Below are 17,875 nucleotides of genomic sequence, written 5' to 3'. Positions count from 1 at the left end.
AACAAGTGACTCAACGCGATCGTGCCTGGAGCCAAGCACATTGCCGCGCGTGGACTTGGGCCATGCAAGGGGAAAAACTAAGGTGGGTCGAGGCGCAGGGGAGAAGTCGGCCCAAGCAGCGAGTTTCTCTTTTTTTCCTATTGTTTTCCTTTCTATTTTTAATTCAAATTTGAATCCCAAATCTGCTCTAAATTCAAGTCTTAATGCACAAATGGAATTCCAACATAATGTGCATTAATTATACTAAATTACTTTATTTAGTATTATTATTTTATTCTAGGTAATACTTTCAAAATGAGATTCACACCTTATTTATTCCAATGGGATATTATTTTAGGTGTGTTGTTAAATTAAAGGTATGTTCCAATGTTCTTAACCCCCTTTGTTTTGATAGAAAACATTTTCCAATGTCTAATCTTAATTAGGTTACGATTTAACTAATATCTCTACTAACTATTAAGGCAATAGTGTAGACTATAGCACATGCCCCCGCCCCGTCCTCATCCCGCGCGCTCCGCTAGTCAACCAACCGAACCTCTCTCTGCTAAAACCCCACTGCCTGCCTCCGCTATGGCTGCCTCCCCCACCCGACGCCCCCATTTCCCTGACCTCGGCACCATGATTGTCGCCCCTGCGGCCGCCCCCACCGTCGCACACCCAGCGCCACGCCCGGGATACCCAGAATCCACGACCACTGCCCCTGCTCCCGCCGCTCCTAGCATCGGTCGTTCTTGGTGCTCGACCTCGCATCTGCATTGGACTACGCCTCGCCACCATCCATGGCCCGCGCCCCTACCTGTCGTGCGATCCCCGCCCCGACAATTGCCATGCGGACGCCCCATTCGTGATGCAACCTATCAGTTTTAGAGGTAGTGTTTATTTGTAGCGAGACGGGGATCAAGATCGAGGGGTGAACTAAAGCTGACTACGTATGTACTGGTTGATTATTTTGGTTCTCGATTTGTGCATGCGTAGGTGGCGAGGAGCGGACCCCGGATCCAAAGCCCCGGTGGAACCCCAGGCCGGAGCAGATCCGGATTCTAGAGGCCATCTTCAACTCCGGCATGGTCAATCCGCCGCGCGAGGAGATCCCCCGCATCCGCATGCGCCTGCAGGAGTACGACCAGGTCGGTGATGCCAACTTCTTCTATTGGTTCCAGAACCGCAAGTCCCGCTCCAAGAACAAGCTGCGCACTGGACACTAGGGCTGGGCTTTGCGCGCACGCCAGGTTGCGGGGCCGCTGCGGCAGCGGCACCCGTCATGCCGCAGCCACTGCCCTTGATCCAGAACCAATTCCAGCTGCTCGCCTCGCTCGCACAGGCGCAGGCGCCAGCTTCCTCGTCCTCGTCCTCCTCCGACCGCTCCTCTGGGTCCAGCAAGCCAGCGCCGTAGCCGATGTTCGCGACGACAGCGGTCATGGACATTCTAGGGCCGCTTGGTGCGGTGTGTGCGTAGATATACTACCAAGCCCACCCTGTGGCGCCGGTCTCGGCGCCGCTAGCGCACAAGGTGTAGGACCCTGTAGCCTCCGACGAGCCCGTCTTCCAGCCGTGGCCACAAGGCTACTTCCTGTCGGCTGCCGAGGTCGCCACCATTCTCGGGGGCAATATAGGCACGACGTGCCCGTGCAGCAGCAACCACCAGCGGCGTTACCTGCGGGAGCGTTCTTGGGGCTGTGCAATGAGGTGACAGAGCCGACTGTCACTTGTCACAGGACATGCGCCTGGGGCCCGGCGGGGCTCGGGCAGTTCTGGCCCGTGGGTGGCGCTGATCACCATCAACACCATAAGAACAATACCACCACGGTGACCAACACCGTGGCAAGCGACGCGGCGCACGAGCACAACACGACGCTGGGGTTGCTGCAGTACGGCTTCGGAGCTAGCGTGGCCATGGAGACGACTTCCGCGGCGGTGTCCCTTGCTGCGTCGCGGGGAACCGCTACGAGCATGGCGACCACTAGGCTCACATCTTTTCCTACAAGTACTAATGTTGTTGTCGTCAACTATGATCTGCTGCAAGGTAATCTTGGAGTACCATTTTTAAAAGTCCATACATTTTTCCTTAGTACATTATTATTGTATCATCGTATGCTTGGATTGTGTTCGTATGGATTGGGGCTGTCACTGTCAGTGTTTCGCATCACATGATTAGGAGGTCCTTTCTCTCGCATAGTTATATTGGATCTTTCTTCAGGTAGTTTCATTTTATCGGTGACCTGGAGGGGATCACAGAGGATATTCTACTCGCACACGGTCCTCACGCAGAAGAGCCCGCTAGGCACCGTGTGGATCGCTGCGCACTTCGAGCTCTTCGAGCAATGTCAGGTCCGTCGGCTCCGCTAGCTCATGATCATATGTCCTAGAAGATGCTTAGCGACATCATCGACATCCCCACCTACATAGGTCCGTCGGCTCTGCCCATCCCTCTGTCGTCATCATGTTTTTCCCTTACCTCTGTCGTCCGCTGGTAGAAAATAGCAGGATAATTTTCTGCTCCCAATGTTTCTTTGGCGACAGATTCTTTCGAGCATCTGGTGGAGGCTTAAAAGTGCAGTGCTCTCTATGGCCTCTGGCGCAAATGCAGTGGAATCATGCGACACAAGTTCAATCATGTGAGGAATTGGTCCCCAACCGGCATTCCACAAGTTAAACAGAGAAGGGGATTCTTTGGGTTTGGGTTCAGAACTCCCGTGTAGATGATTTCCCAGTTATTACGGGTTTCTGTCCATATTTCAGTTAGTGATTATGAATTTCATCTAATGCATGGTTCTTGTCACAGAGTTTATGCATAATCGCAAAACAAAAAAACAGTCATTATCCGCCTATTTTGTTTCTTGCAGGGAATATTTAAACTCAATTGATATTCTCTTGTGTAACACTAACACTGTGCGGCGCACTCTGGTTGCTGCAAGCTGCTGGCGTACTACAGGCTCTAGCCCGTCAACGCCATGTTCTAGGCATCCCCAGCATCTGGCGCGACCACGACGGCGAATGGCATCGACTGTCATGCGTGGAGCAATGACCGACGGGTGTTGTGTTTCCAGTGCGACGCGTGCAAGGACCGATGGTTTAGTTCATAGATGTTTGGGGTTTGGTGACTATTCAGTTTAATATGTCTGTAGTCTTTTGATGTTTATACCTACCAAATGTTGACACAATTATATTACAAATAGCACCTATTAGGGCTTTAAGGAGATTATATTCCAAAATAATGCCACAAATGTTCAGAGCTAACACTTGGATGGCTATGCATTCTTTGTTGTTGGGTAGTATGCAGCAGGTGGGCTGGCAGTGCCTCAGGGCGGACTACACGGAGCTACGGTCCCGCGCCATGAAGCTCGCCGAGCTCCTGCGGCAAGCGGCACGGGTCGAGCTGTACGAGCGCCCCGCCGCGCGCATCATGGCCGACATGGAGCGGGCGCTCCACAAGGCCGCGGGCATGGCCACGCGCTGCTTCCAGAGCCACTCCCGCCGAAGCCACACTCCTTTTATTTATCCATATCTGCTTGGATTCTCAATCTCATGTTTTTTACTGAGGATGGACTATGGTTTATGGACAAAAAATTGTTGCAGTACCTATAACAAATGGGATGGTGTATTACCCTCTAAAATCTAGGTGCTGAAATTCTATGTCTCGTAGTATTTCTAGACATCCAAATTAACCATTGCTTGGTGACAACTATTAGAAGCAGCACCCTATCCGCAAACAATCGAAATCATGTCTTACCTAATGTTATGGTCACATTTGATATAGCTCGAGTAAGCTCATTTCTGCAACTGTTACCATAAAAAAGTAGTATTGACAGAAGTTGGTGCTTCCAACACCTAGGCAAATAGGTTCTTCTACTAGGGTATGCTACTGATTGACATCATCTTCAAATGGTAGGTGTTGGGGGCCTTCGGCTTCCGAAGGTCCTCAAAAACGTGATTTGACAATGTTTTCTAAGTATGCGAGCAGGTATCTTCGGAATCAGGTTGCGGGTATACAGAAGCATGGTCAAGACGAAGCTTGACTGAAATGGAAGACAATCATGATGAAGGATGAAACGATCACGAAGCTATGTGCAGAGGAGCTTCAGCATGACAGCAGAAAGGGGAAACCAACTTAAAGACGAAAAGCCAAATCAGCCCTTGAAGAATTACTATAGAGTTATTGATAGAAGTAAAGGGCATTAATGTAATTTTGTACGGGCTGCGTCCCGTGCCTATAAATAGATGAACAGTATTCCTGTACTGTTCACGCTGACTTGGCATTGGCATCACGCTTGTACCCTTATTTTCCTTCAGACCGAAGGTACATCTGTAATTTGCCATCGTTTATACAAGTAAAATAAATAGAAATAAATTAATAATAATGTTTAGAATAATTATGATATTCTATCTATTTCATGCATAAATCTTTTCTTGTCTTCTATTGTAATTATGAAGGTATGACCTTCATAACCTTCGTCTGAAATTCATTATATCCAAGGGGAAATAATGTTTCGAAGGACGAAGGGCTTTGATATTTAACATTTTATGTTGCCTTGTTCTTAATTCAAAGCATTTGAGAACAAGTCCCCAACATTGGCGCCCACCTCCGGTGAACTCACTTCCATTTCTTGAGCCTTGAACGCCTTCGGCAAGCATCACCTTCGTCATGTCGCCGAAAAAAGCTTCAACGACAGGGGCTGCTACTCTGCAGCCGTTGGACCCCAATCAGGATGTCCTTTCTCTCAGGGAGGCCTGAAGCCAGAAGAGGAAGGCTGCTAGTCCAACGCCTCCGGAAGACGACTTGGATCAGGAGATCCAAAACCTGGAGATCCTTCAGCAACAGGTGCAACGGAAGAAGGAGAAGATGGCTCGTTTAGCTGACCTTCAGAGATAGATAGATGAAGCTTCCGAAGAGGTTCGTCATCTTGTTCAAGATGATCAGAACCGAAGGCCTCCGCGCAGAGAGTTCCATCAGGAAGGCTTCTACAATGAGGAAGACTAGTATGAAGATTTCCATCATGGAAATTTTGCTTTCAATGATGCTTCTCCTCTATCAACAGAATTGCAGGCTACACCATGGCCCCAGTCTTACAAGCCACCCCAGCTCCCCATGTACGACGGTCATACAGATCCGAAGCAATTCTTGATGAGCTATGAAGCAACCATATCTTCATGGCAGAAGCTGAAGGATATGTTGATAACCAGCTTCCAAGGGTTTCAGACGAAGCCAGTTACTGCTCAAGCTTTATTCCAGTGTACCCAGGACCACGAAGAATATCTCCAGGCGTATGTCCGAAGGTTTCTGCATCTGAGGGCACAAGCACCAACAGTGCCCAATGAAATTGTCATTAAGGCCATGATTAAGGGGCTTCGGCCGGGACCTTCAGCGCAATACTTTGCTAGGAAGCCACCACAAACTTTGGAGAAGCTGCTCCAAAAGATGGATGAGTACATCCGGGCCGACAACGACTTCCGCCAAAGAAGGGAGGAAGCATTTAGGTTCTCTGAAATGACCAGGGGCTTCGGAGGAAGATTTCATACGAGGCATGTCAGGTCAATTCATAACTCCACTCAGTGATTATAGAGGGAGCCAACAGCAAAGGCCACAATACTCTTCGCAAGCTTCGGGACAACAACAAAGCTCTGTTCGGCCGCCAGCGCCAAGGGGCAGAGGCGCCAGGGGCTTCGGGGGAAGATTTGGGGATCAGCCAAGAAGAATTTACTGTCTATTCTGTGGCGAAGACAAGGGCCATACCACCAGGATGTGCCACGTCACCATCCAAAAGCAAAAGGAGATAGCAGAGGCTGCAGCACAACAGAGTCAGCCGAAGCAGGTCATGCACACTGCTTCATACCATTCGCCTTACATCCCAGAATATGTAGGCAATCACTCTGCAGCTTCTGTTGCTTCAGCAAGTCAACCCCAAGCATCTTGGCAACAGCCTCCACTGCCACCACCAACGCAGCGAGGACAGCAGCTAGAAGGGAGTCAGCACATTCACCTTCAGAGGGACTTCAGAGAGGAGTCCGAAGCTCGCACAGTCAATAGCACTGTGCCAGAGTCGAAGCACATTTACTAACAAATATCCTACCTCGACAGCAGTTTTTTCGCATTTTTACATTCAGTATTACCTTTTTGTTAATAAGGAACAATTATGGGAAGTCTAAGAGTTTTTTATTGTTTTTCAATTTCTTGTAATAGTTTCGCCTTTCGCTATAATGAAAATATATCTTCTCCATAGGCTTGAGTTGTTGAAGCATACGAATTTATGGTGGCATGAAGGACCTTTGTATTATCAAAAATTTGTTCCAAGGGACACAGTGCAATTTATTCGAAGAAGTAAAAAGTCATTCCTAAGGGAGCGCAATGTAAGTTTTCTAAGCCTACAGCGAAAAGTCAGCGCTGATTCCGCCGAAAGTAAAAGGCGAAGAAGCTCCTAAGGGAGGCTAACAGCGAAAAGTCAGCGCTGATTCCGCCGAAAGTAAAAGGCGAAGAAGCTCCTAAGGGAGGCTTACAACGAAAAATAAACACTGATTCCGCTGAAAGTAAAAGGCGAAGAAGCTCCTAAGGGAGGCTTACAGCGAAAAGTCAGCGCTGATATAAAAAGATGGTGTGCTTTATTGCAGGGATGTGTGTATTTTCGACACAAATATCATTTTGCATAACATAACATCATCACATCATTTTGCATAACATAAGCATCATACAACATATTGCATGTGGAACAAGAAGGGGATACAATATTGATCTTCGGAGAATATTTTGAAAAAGAGAAAATCGTGCTAAGGCACAAGATAAATTGAGAAGAAGTGTAGCTTCATTAGAAAGGCAACATAAAACTTTTTATAGCTTCGGAGAATATTTCACGAAGCCTGGATATTTCTCATCAGAGAAGTATGGAAATTCTTGTGATATATAAAAGATTTTCTTCACGAAGCATGAAAAGAAGGGAAGGTGTTTTTTCGCCGAAGGCTCAAAAAACGGTATGTATACAAAATTTCATGCATCGTAAAGAATTAAACTATAAATAGATTATATATTACATTCAAAGTTACAATGTATTACACATGTTACATTCTGAATATTTTTACAATAGCATCTAATCTTCCCTAAGAACTATTTATGCAGCTTCGTTCAGCAGCCGATCGACAACCTTGTCCATGATGGCTTCGGCCATTTTTCTAATTTCATTGTCCCCATTCCGGTGGGGGCCCGGAGTTGCCTCAGCAGGTTCTGAGGGAGGAGAAGATACGGCTATATTACTATTACAAACCGCGAACAAAGTCTGGAATCAAAGATTACAACAGAATAAAAAAACCACTAGTTGATACCTATTTGCCCTTCGGGCTCTGTGCCTTTCTCAGCAGCCTCTGTTATCTTCCTAGCATCATGGATGCCTTTTTCGCTTCTTTGAATGATTTCTTGAGCCATTTCTCGGCCTCCATTGTCCCAAATGTCGGTGAAAAACTTTCCACCAACCAGGCTTGATTCGGCCGAGGGGTCTTTTATGTCTTCGGAAGACAAGGCGGTTTCTGTTTGAGCTAAAGATTTCACATGATCACAGCCTTTTCTTTCCAAAACAGTAGCAATCCCCCTGGCGCCTGAAAAAGTGCATATGTCTCCGCGGCTATTCAAGATTTCTTCGAAGGCCTCAGCTTCGTGACCAATCCATTCAATTGGGCCTTCTGGATCCCCCCTTGTGAAATTCTCTTCGCTAGAGAATGTGCCAACGCTGGTGAAGCTGGATTTTATCTTCTTAACACACTCTATGGATTTATCATAGTATCTTTTCTTGGAAGCACGAAGCTCTTCAACATTTATTTCCAAATGATTTGCCCATTGATCACTAAGTTCTCGTTTTGTTTCTTCTAGTATGCGTTCTTCTTTAGCTCTGGCCAGTTGTTTCTGAAGATCTTGAATTTCGTGTTTTTGGGTTTCAGCTTGAGCCTTAGAGGTAGCTTCGTCTTCCTTTATTTTATCCACTAGTGTAAGCAGAATTTTATCTTTTTCCAAAGCTTCGTTCCTCAGCTTGATAACCTCTGCTCGTAGGTTGTTGAAAGCGATATTATAGCTTTCGTCTTCAGCATTCTTTTGCGCTCTCAAGGCGTTGCTTAGTATCAAACCCTATGTGGAAAAAGAATTACTATAAGAATAAAAGAATAATTCAAAAATTGTAAATTTCCAAATATACAATTCTCACACCTTCAGACTATTATATGCAAGGCTATTCGCAAGATCGTCCTTCGTCATAGCGCAGAGTCCAGCTTCAAGCTTCGGAAACCCCATGCTTCTAGCCATCTCCCGGCAGACGGATAATTCTTTGTTGTCTGGGAGGCAGTATAGGAAGTCATCTTCGTCTGTCCCATTGAACACTAGTGCCCCCTTCGGATATTTCAATTCTCTGGCATAGTGATTAGATTCAAAAATCTCTTCTTCGGATAATTTCTTCCCCGAAGCGTGTCGCACAATATAATCGTATATTTTGGAAGGTGCTTCGGGGGCAGCAGTGTCAGTTTCTTCAACCAAAATTGGCTCTGACATTTGTATTTTTTTGGCTGCCTTTGCAATGTTCGTTTCTTCGGTTTCCAAAGGTTTTACCTTGGTTGGCTCTGAGGGCCCAGCTTCAGTTTCAGATTGTTGCTTCGAAGCTTCAGCAACAAAGGCTTCAGTAGACACTTCAGAAGTTTCAACAGTTTTCTTTGGAGTTATGCTTGAAGATTTAATTGTCTCCAAAACATCTAACACATTAACCATCCTTTTTATTTTCGGAGTCACTGTTGGACCCTTCTGGCTTTTTCCTGTCTCAATCTTTGTCGAAGGACTTAAAACTTCTGATGTTTTTGCTTCTTCAGTCCTTGGTTCTTCCATTTTTTCTGTTGCTGGCACTTCGGCCAGCTCTTTTATTTCTGGCAGCAGAGTTGATTCTTTAGCTTCGGTGGCCGAAGAGGTCTCACCGGCGAACTCAGGCACTGTGGCCAGTTCAATGTAACGTGGCCGGTGTGTGAGAACCTTTACCCTTTTCCTCTTCGGCGCCGGCTCACTAGGAGCGGCTGAAGTAGTCTCCTTCACAGAGGAAGTGTTCTTTCTTTTTTGACCCCGCACTGGATAATGGTAGTCGGGGTAGACGAACCCAATTGCGTCAAATACTCGGTTCAGTCTCTTCTTCTTTCGGCCTCCGAAGGCTGCTGACAATGCAGTATCTTCGGCCTTTGAATATACCCCCAAGCAGTTCATCACTTACAGTTTCAATGCTTTTTAGCCAGTCATCATCTGGCTCAACGAATTTGTCTCCGAACTTAAATGTGTACTTCAGCCTGACTAGTCCACCTTCGTCAGTCTCTTTAATGGTCTCCTGCGGCATTTCCCATTTTTCCACAAGTGGCCATACTCTGAAGGCAATGTGTTCTTGGACCAAATCCCTCGTCCCAATAAAAGAGCAAACAACTCCGAAGGCTCTCTGGTATTCTTCGGCGGCTTCATTCATTTCCACCTTCGGCCTCCGTAGGCCGAAGCGTTGCCAGATGGGACACATTATGATCTTCTTTATATCTTCTTGTGATTTCAAGTCATTCTTCACGTAAAACCATTCCGTCATCCAGTCGTCAGGCCACCTCTTTCGAAAGGTCAGCACGGGGCAGCTTGACCCAGACCGGGAGCCGAAGCTGTAGCAGCCAAAATTGTTGTGATACTGTTCCTTACCCCAGGGTTTTCTCTCGTATAACAATTCGTGTATGTTGCAGAAACTTTTCGCATCAGGCTCCAAGCCTTGGCTTCTCACGGCCCACACGAAGATATTCATCCTTATGATTGCTTCGGGGGTAAGTTGGTGAAGGTAGATTTCAAATGTCTTCAGCACCTCTACAACAAAGCTGCTTAAGGGAAATTGTAGTCCAGCTTTCAAGAAGCTTCGGAATACCACGACTTCATTTTCCTCAGGAGTTGGACAAGTCTTCTCTCCTTCATCAGCCCTCACAACGGACAAGTCCCGGAAATATCTTCCCCTCATGTTGACAAGATGTTTTTCTTTAATACTTGATTTGCCAAAAACCGCATGGCTTGGTCGCCAAGGTTGATCTTTGGAGTCTTCACCACCACTATCCACATCATAGCTGTCGCTATCACCAGTATCTTCAGATAAACCCTCCAAAATTTCTTTAGTAATCTTCTCTGTATTAGTCTTCGACATTGATTGAAGGAAACCCAGATGCATCTCCTCAGAAAGACTTAGCTTCGAATCACTAACAGCTTTTTATCTTCAGACATCCTTCCAAATGCTGAGAAAGTGCTCTCAAAACCGAAGCTTTAAAATCTAAAAAGCCAAGCAAGCGTTGTTGCGCGCAGGCTAAAAGTTGGGTGAGTAATAGCAGTTGGCAAGAGAGCGTACCAAATAAACCCGGGATGAGCTCTTATTTATACGCCCAGAGCGTTGAAACTGGAGGGTCCCGCTTGTCAAAGACTGTTGCTATTCTAGCAAAGGGAAGGTGTTTTTCGGACCTTCGGCTTAAGGCCATCGTCCATATCGCAATATGAATTTATCATTACAGCAAATTAATATTGCGAGGGGCTACTATTGGGGGCCTTCGGCTTCCGAAGGTCCTCAAAAACGTGATTTGACAATGTTTTCTAAGTATGCGAGCAGGTATCTTCGGAATCAGGTTGCGGGTATACAGAAGCATGGTCAAGACGAAGCTTGACTGAAATGGAAGACAATCATGACGAAGGATGAAACGATCACGAAGCTATGTGCAGAGGAGCTTCGGCATGACAGCAGAAAGGGGAAACCGACTTAAAGACGAAAAGCCAAATCAGCCCTTGAAGAATTACTATAGAGTTATTGATAGAAGTAAAGGGCATTAATGTAATTTTTTACGGGCTGTGTCCCGTGCCTATAAATAGATGAACAGTATTCCTGTACTGTTCACGCTGACTTGGCATTGGCATCACGCTTGTACCCTTATTTTCCTTCAGACCGAAGGTACATCTGTAATTTGCCATCGTTTATACAAGTAAAATAAATAGAAATAAATTAATAATAATGTTTAGAATAATTATGATATTCTCTCTATTTCATGCATAAATCTTTTCTTGTCTTCTATTGTAATTATGAAGGTATGACCTTCATAACCTTCGTCTGAAATTCATTATATCCAAGGGGAAATAATGTTTCGAAGGACGAAGGGCTTTGATATTTAACATTTTATGTTGCCTTGTTCTTAATTCAAAGCATTTGAGAACAAGTACCCAACAGTAGGCATACTGATGATTTGGCTACCAACATAAGTACCTGACATTAGGCTTTGTTCGTTGTACACCATCTTATTGTTGCCAACTTAAAATTATAGGCAAGCTGATCACTCTACTCCTTATTTTTAGTACTTCATCATAATGTCCAAATATGATGCTGAGAAGTTGTAGTCTCTATTGTTGTCCTTAGTACAAACTGTTGACATTGGACAAGGTGATGTCATACTATGTCAAGAAGAGAAAAGATCCGATCAATTTTCTCATGCAAGCTTGAAGATGTGATGGCATATTATGGCAAGAAAAGACCTATCCCATTTTCTGATGCAAGCTTGAAGTTATGCTGCACATTGTTGAAGTTATGAAGTGTTTGATTTGTTTCAGTTTTAGTCTTAATGCACATCTGAACATTTGAAAAGGGGTCTGTAGTAATGTACTTTTCACATTGAACTGAGTTGTTTTGATGGTCGTGTGCCTAGGACTGTTGTCCTTTGTTCCTGAACTTTGAGCTACATTTGTCTATTCAGACCACTCACATGATTATGAAAAATGACAAATTAATGGAATCAATTTGGTTATCGATTTTTGTGTCATCAATATTAATCATCATTTGATATATTACATTTAATATTTATATATATATCTACTAACTACTAAGGCAATAGTGTAGACCATCTCCTGTGTTCCCGCCTCCCCCCTCTACGCGCACGCCCCCATCTTTCCCCCGCGAAAGCTGCAACCACCACGCCGAGAAACCTGCCACGCCCCCAACAGTTGTCATCCAGTCCCATCCCCATTCCACGTCCGTGATGCTCGAGGTCCGCAACTACGCACGGTAATCGACACGCCGCTCTTGCGGAGGGACAGGGAGGCAGACGCGGAGGATGTGGAGGTGGAGGGGAGAAGCGAGGAGGACTGGGCAAGGAAGACGACATGATCGAAGTCGGGATCGTAGACCTGGTACCCGCAGGCGGCGCAGAAGAGCTCGGCGCGATCAACGTCGACGGTGATCTGGTGGCCGGGCCCCGCGGAGGCGGAGGCGTGCGTGGCAGCGTGGGAGGGGCAGAAGACGGTGGCGTAGGAGAGGCAGGCGTAGAGGTGGGAGGTGGGGGCGGGGACGCGGCGGTGCAGGGCGAGCCGCGCGGGAGCTCACACGGGTCCCGCTGGATCTTGGGGCGGTCGAATGGGCGCACGCGCAGGCAGCGGCGGAGGAAGCGCAGCGGGTGCGAGGACAGGCGGTGCGCGGCGAGGTGCGGGCAGGGCGGTGGTACGGATGGGGTGGAAGCGAGGTGGGTGACGAGATGTCGGACGGCGTTGCTTTGCGCGAACAGGTCCTAACACTTGTGGCTATGGCGCGCCAGCGACGCGATGGCGTCCACGACCGCGGCCTGCACGCGCATCGGTGGCTCCTTGAGCGCAGCGACGAAGATGGAGCACACCCCGGAGTGGAGGAGCTTATGCAAGTTGTCCTCGTCACAGCAGAGGAGGCCGATCGCCATGGCCGTGGCCTCCTGCCTGTCGTCGGTGCCTTACTTGAGCAGCTTGACGAGGGGCGCAACACCGTCCTCCTTGACGATGTACTTGGCGAAGTAGGAGTTGCCCACGGCGAGGGAGGCGAGGGTGGCGGCCGCGTCGGCCCACGCGGTGAGGCCACCGGTGTGGAGGCGCGCGATGTTGTCCCATACCATGCCAAGCATGGGCTCATTCTGCGCGATGTTGGGGAGCCCCCGTAGGTCGCCGTCGTCGACCTGTGGGGACGAGACGTGGATGAGCCAGTCGATGTCCTCGAGCGCGGTGTCGAGCAGGGCGAGGGTGCGTGGGAGCCCAGACACCGGGTTCAGCATGAAGAAGCGGCGGAGGCGGGAGTGGCTCTGGAAGCAGCGCACAGCCATGCCCGCGGCCTTGTGGAGCGCCCGCTCCATGTCGGCCATGATGCGCGCGGCAGGGCGCTCGTACAGCTCGACCCACGCCGCCTGCCGCAGGAGCTCGGTGAGCTTTATAGCACGGGACCGTAGCTCCGTGCAGTCTGCCCTGAGGCACTGCCAGCCCGCCTGCTGCGCCACCTGGTCCATGAGCTGGATGGGCTTGGCCAGCATCGCCATCGACCCCTCCCCCCATTGTCGTCGCTCGGGGTTGCAGGCGAATTTTGGGCAGAGAGCGTGCTGCGTCTGGGCAATCGGCAGGATACGTCGATCACCCCCCCACCACGAACTGAACTTTAAATCGGGGGCTATAGCTCCCGTGGCGTTGGCACGGCGCCGAGGGGCAGAGGGGCTAATACGGCAGCAGGGAAATGCAAGGAAAAATCCTGCCACTAACGAACCGCCGCACGCCCAGCATGTCCAAGGCGCCGGGCGCGTGGGTTCCTAAGCTGCTTGCTTGGCTTTAGTGTGGTCGCTGGTGTGCTGTGGGCTATGGTGTTGCCGTCTTGGGTTTCGTCGCTTGGCGAGCACGGATGAGGATCGAGGAGTGCTCGGGGCAGATGGGTCAGTCAGTCGTGCAACCAGGTACATAAATTACCATGATATTATATGTTCCCGTTGCAACGCACGGGCACTCACCTAGTTATTCTATTATGAGCATCTACTTTATAAAGAGTGAATTCTAAAGTTCAAACATTTATCTAGGGCACTAATTATGATGACTTTATTCATTATTATTATTATTATTATTATTATGATTTAATTTTGCAATTTTGGGCTTTACAAATCCTACACCCTTAACAGAAATCTCGTCCTCGAGATTTGTAAGAAAAGGGTATCTAACCATGTTATCTCAAAACATATGCACAAACAAAAATCTCAGCATGATGTATGATATATTAGCAACACATGGGTCAATTAGACCTTATTATTCCTCCTGAAATAGTATCATACCATTTACTAACTAAAGTAACATTTAGATCTTACAAATAGTAGTAATTTATATATATATATATATATATATATGTTTATGTAGCTTGGTGGAGTTGGTGGTAGTGGTGGAGGTTGTTGTTGTCGTTGTCTTTCCAACTGTGCTTGCCTTATTTCTCGACGTATCTCCATCCGGTCCTGACGTATTTCCTCGCGTTCTTGTCTTATTGGTGGAGTTGGTGGTAGTGGTGGAGGTTGTTGTTGTCATTGTCTTTCCAACTGTGCTTGCCTTATTTCTCGATGTATCTCCAACCGGTCCTGACGTATTTCCTCGTGTTCTTGTCTTATATGGTTTTGCATTTCGGTAACCATGTTTGCCATTTGTTGTATTACCATCATTTGGGTGGCAACCACTTGATCGATTCCAACCAGTGGAGGATTTGGAGGATTCATTTCGGTTTGCTGTTGTCTGGTAATCTTCCCTTCCTAGTATTGACCATGAGAGTTAGAAGCATATGGCAAAATAGTTTTGCAAGGGAATTTATTCGATAAGCGGAATGAATAAGCTAGTAGCTGGTTATGATCTGATGATTCTTTAGTAGGGCTTAATCTTTGTTTTATATCAAGATTGGGATAACTAGTCGTATACGGTGAATGTCCAAAGGTATGATAGAATCTATCATAATGAGATAGATATGGGTGAGATAGACTACATGATGTAGATCAAAAGTTTGTTTGATGTTAGGTGGGGATAGATAGATTATGCAATCCATCATGACTCTACTGGTTGAGTTAGATCTTTTGTTCATGGTTGAGTTCGTCTAATGTGCTAAGTTTAGTTAACACCTGGCTAGAAGGGTCCAAGTACTACTAACTTTTTTAAGCAGACCACATTGGATTAGATCACACTAGAATCCATGATCCCATTTAAGAATACCATTTAATTGAGCATATCCAGCTGACTTATCTTTACGAAGTTCTAGTATTATATTTTTTATCTAAGTAGAACTTCCAATACGTTTTTTTCACACCTAAATTTTCATGCCATTAATAGGTGTGGTATAGAAACAAGGGTACATCATGTTTTAACTATTAGGTGAGTGTTGACATAGAATGAGTGTACCATGGCATAATCGAGATTCTTTTGGGGTCTGAATTAGGAATCATCGGTTGTGGTGTTGAATGCCTTTATCTGAGCTGGGATAACCACTGCGGTTACATGGGGTAGGTAGATTAAATAGAATTTTACTTTGCCTTTGAGATAAATGGGTTTGGGCAACCTATACCATAGGCTAGGTCGTGGTTTCACGGACGAGTTGGAATAGATCATGTTTGTTATACAGTTATGAGATAAGCAAAGTGGTGGGGATAAGTATGCTTATTAGGACAAGATGAGTCTTTAAGAATAAGATAGAATCTTTGCGATCAGGGTAAGATAAAATCTTTTCGATATAAGATGGATCTATTAAGATAAGAGAGAACCTTCTAAGATAAGATGGATCTATATAAAATAGATACACTTTAATGGAGGACAATCTAATTTGTTTAGTTATCTCATGAATTTTATTTATTTATATTTATGCCTATACGTATATGTAGATGTTATTGTGGATACTACTCCACGACTCATCACACTCAATCAAAAATCCAAATCAGACATGTATCACAAGAACAAACATTCAAGCGTGTAGATACCTATAAAAATAGTTTTGTTTTTGTTCTTAAGAGTAGGTCTCCTATTCCTAAAGGTCACTTTAGGCACAGGATTTCAAAGTGTGAAATCCACATTTGTCTTTAGAAGGAAAAGGTAAGAATAATCAGAGTAAAGCGGAAATAGATGAGAAAAGATTAAGATAAGTTTAGAAAAGAATCAAAGTAAGGTAAGTAAGTAAGGGTTATCCATTTCTATCTAGGTTTCGTCCTACAGTCAACATTTTCTCTGATACCACTTCTGTCGCACCCGGGCTTTAAGGAACAAAGCTGGGTGCATCTCATACATGGCCAAAGAAGACAACACATATAATAACAGAGTGTATAGAGATAAATGTCACAATAAAATCAGAGTACTTGTTACATAGCAGAAGTCTTACAAAATAAAATATAAAAATAGATCGAACTAAAATCCATCCTTGGCGCCAGAAAGTCAACTGGGAGACGCCACCTAGATCGAATCGAACTCCTCGATGTGTGGCTCCACTTGAACCACCTATTCTTCTCCTGTGGGGGGTGTGAGACAGCAAGGGTGAGCTCACATACGTTCATAGCTCAACAAGTTGTGGGGAATAATGTGCATGAACTCAGCAAAGGTGGGAGTTCATGTGAAGTGTAAGGCTGATCAACAAAATAAAGGTTGAGGCTGAGCATTGCTTTTATAAGTTGGTCAAAATTTTATTAGCAATTACTAAGTATAAGTAAATTTCAAACCTTAGTAATAATAAGTAAAAGTAATAAGAAAATAATCCCAATGCGATGCAAATGACAAATTGAATTTAAGTTACATAAATTAATCATGTGAGGGTCCGAGCAGCTCATGACCGTGAGCACGGCTTGTATACCCGTTTTACATTCTGCAGAGGTTGCGCATCTTTACCCACAAGTCATGTTACCCATCTGCCAAGGGATCATGAACCCCATACACCTCTACCAAGGAAGCGATGCAGGGTAACACTACGAGTCCTTTACAAAGTTCCACTAGCTTCAGAAAACACGCTACAGTTTCTAGGAAGCTCCAATGCAGGGATCCCTCGCCTGACCGTCATTGCAGCAAAATCAACCCAAGGACCTCCCTACACTAACCACTCCCCTACTGCCCTTGCCCCTTTCGGGTAAGGTAGTCATCCACTAGCTTTCCTAATTAGTCAGCCAAGGGCATTCCATACTACCCTTGTGGTAGCACTGTTTTCCCGGGTGGTCGCTCCATGTTCCCATTAACATAATGATCTTATCATGAACATAAATAACATAATAGAATAATAGGAACATGGATATAATGAAATATTAAACCAAAAAATGTGTAAAGCAATAGCATAACTACCTAATGATTCAGGGGTGAACAAGGTAAAAAGATAAACAGTCTAGGGTGACCTATTAGGTCCCATCAAAATTAAACCTATGCATGAATAAGTGATAATAAAGAACATTATTGGGTAACAAAAGTGGATCTAGGGCACAACTTTCCTGGCACTTGAGATTCCAGTTACCAGGGTAATTCTTTAGATCCTCGTGACCGCACTGCTAGTCGTAGCAATACAAACAGACATGGTATAGACAAAATTAACATCACACCAAACATAAGAACATATTGCATAATAATAGTCTACACGCTGCTACGAGATCGTGGTTTCGAGAATCACTAAATTCGGAGCTACGTTTAAGAAGTTATGGTTTTCCGAAGATCCACGTGGTTAAGTATATAATAGACTAAGTGCAACATTTTAACCTATATCTCATGACAAAAAAAAAAGTTACCACGATAATAAATATTATTGTGAGACTAATGCAACTAGATTGGATCAAAACGGAGTTATGATTATTGAGTTATGAATTTCTGAAATTATTTAGCACCTAGAATAGATTAATTTAATTGAGCAATTTTAATTCAAGTTTCATGGTTAAACAAAGGTACTAGGTGATAAAAAATATTAATACAAAATTATTGCAACTAGAATGACTCAATTTGCACCTAGAATTATTTTTGTGCTAGGAAAGTATTTTCTATATTGTTTTTCCTACTTTCCTAAATCACTGGACTAGGCGCATAAATATCAGAAACTGCAGGGGCTAAACTATAAGATTTCTCAAGACT

General features: G+C 45.4%; 2 pseudogenes; both read left to right on the top strand.

The window, feature by feature from the left end:
- The first annotated feature begins 570 nt into the window (after positions 1–570).
- On the top strand, positions 571–3,626 carry LOC103655404 (WUSCHEL-related homeobox 7-like; annotated as a pseudogene).
- Positions 3,627–12,889: 9,263 nt separating this feature from the next.
- Positions 12,890–13,433, top strand: LOC103655403 (uncharacterized; annotated as a pseudogene).
- The last annotated feature ends 4,442 nt before the right edge of the window (positions 13,434–17,875 follow it).

This window comes from Zea mays, chromosome 4, assembly GCF_902167145.1.
Source record: "Zea mays cultivar B73 chromosome 4, Zm-B73-REFERENCE-NAM-5.0, whole genome shotgun sequence".
NCBI classification, from domain to species: domain Eukaryota; kingdom Viridiplantae; phylum Streptophyta; class Magnoliopsida; order Poales; family Poaceae; genus Zea; species Zea mays.
The sequence above is the reverse complement of the archived record's forward strand: the minus strand, read 5'-3'. Positions and strand labels throughout refer to the sequence as shown.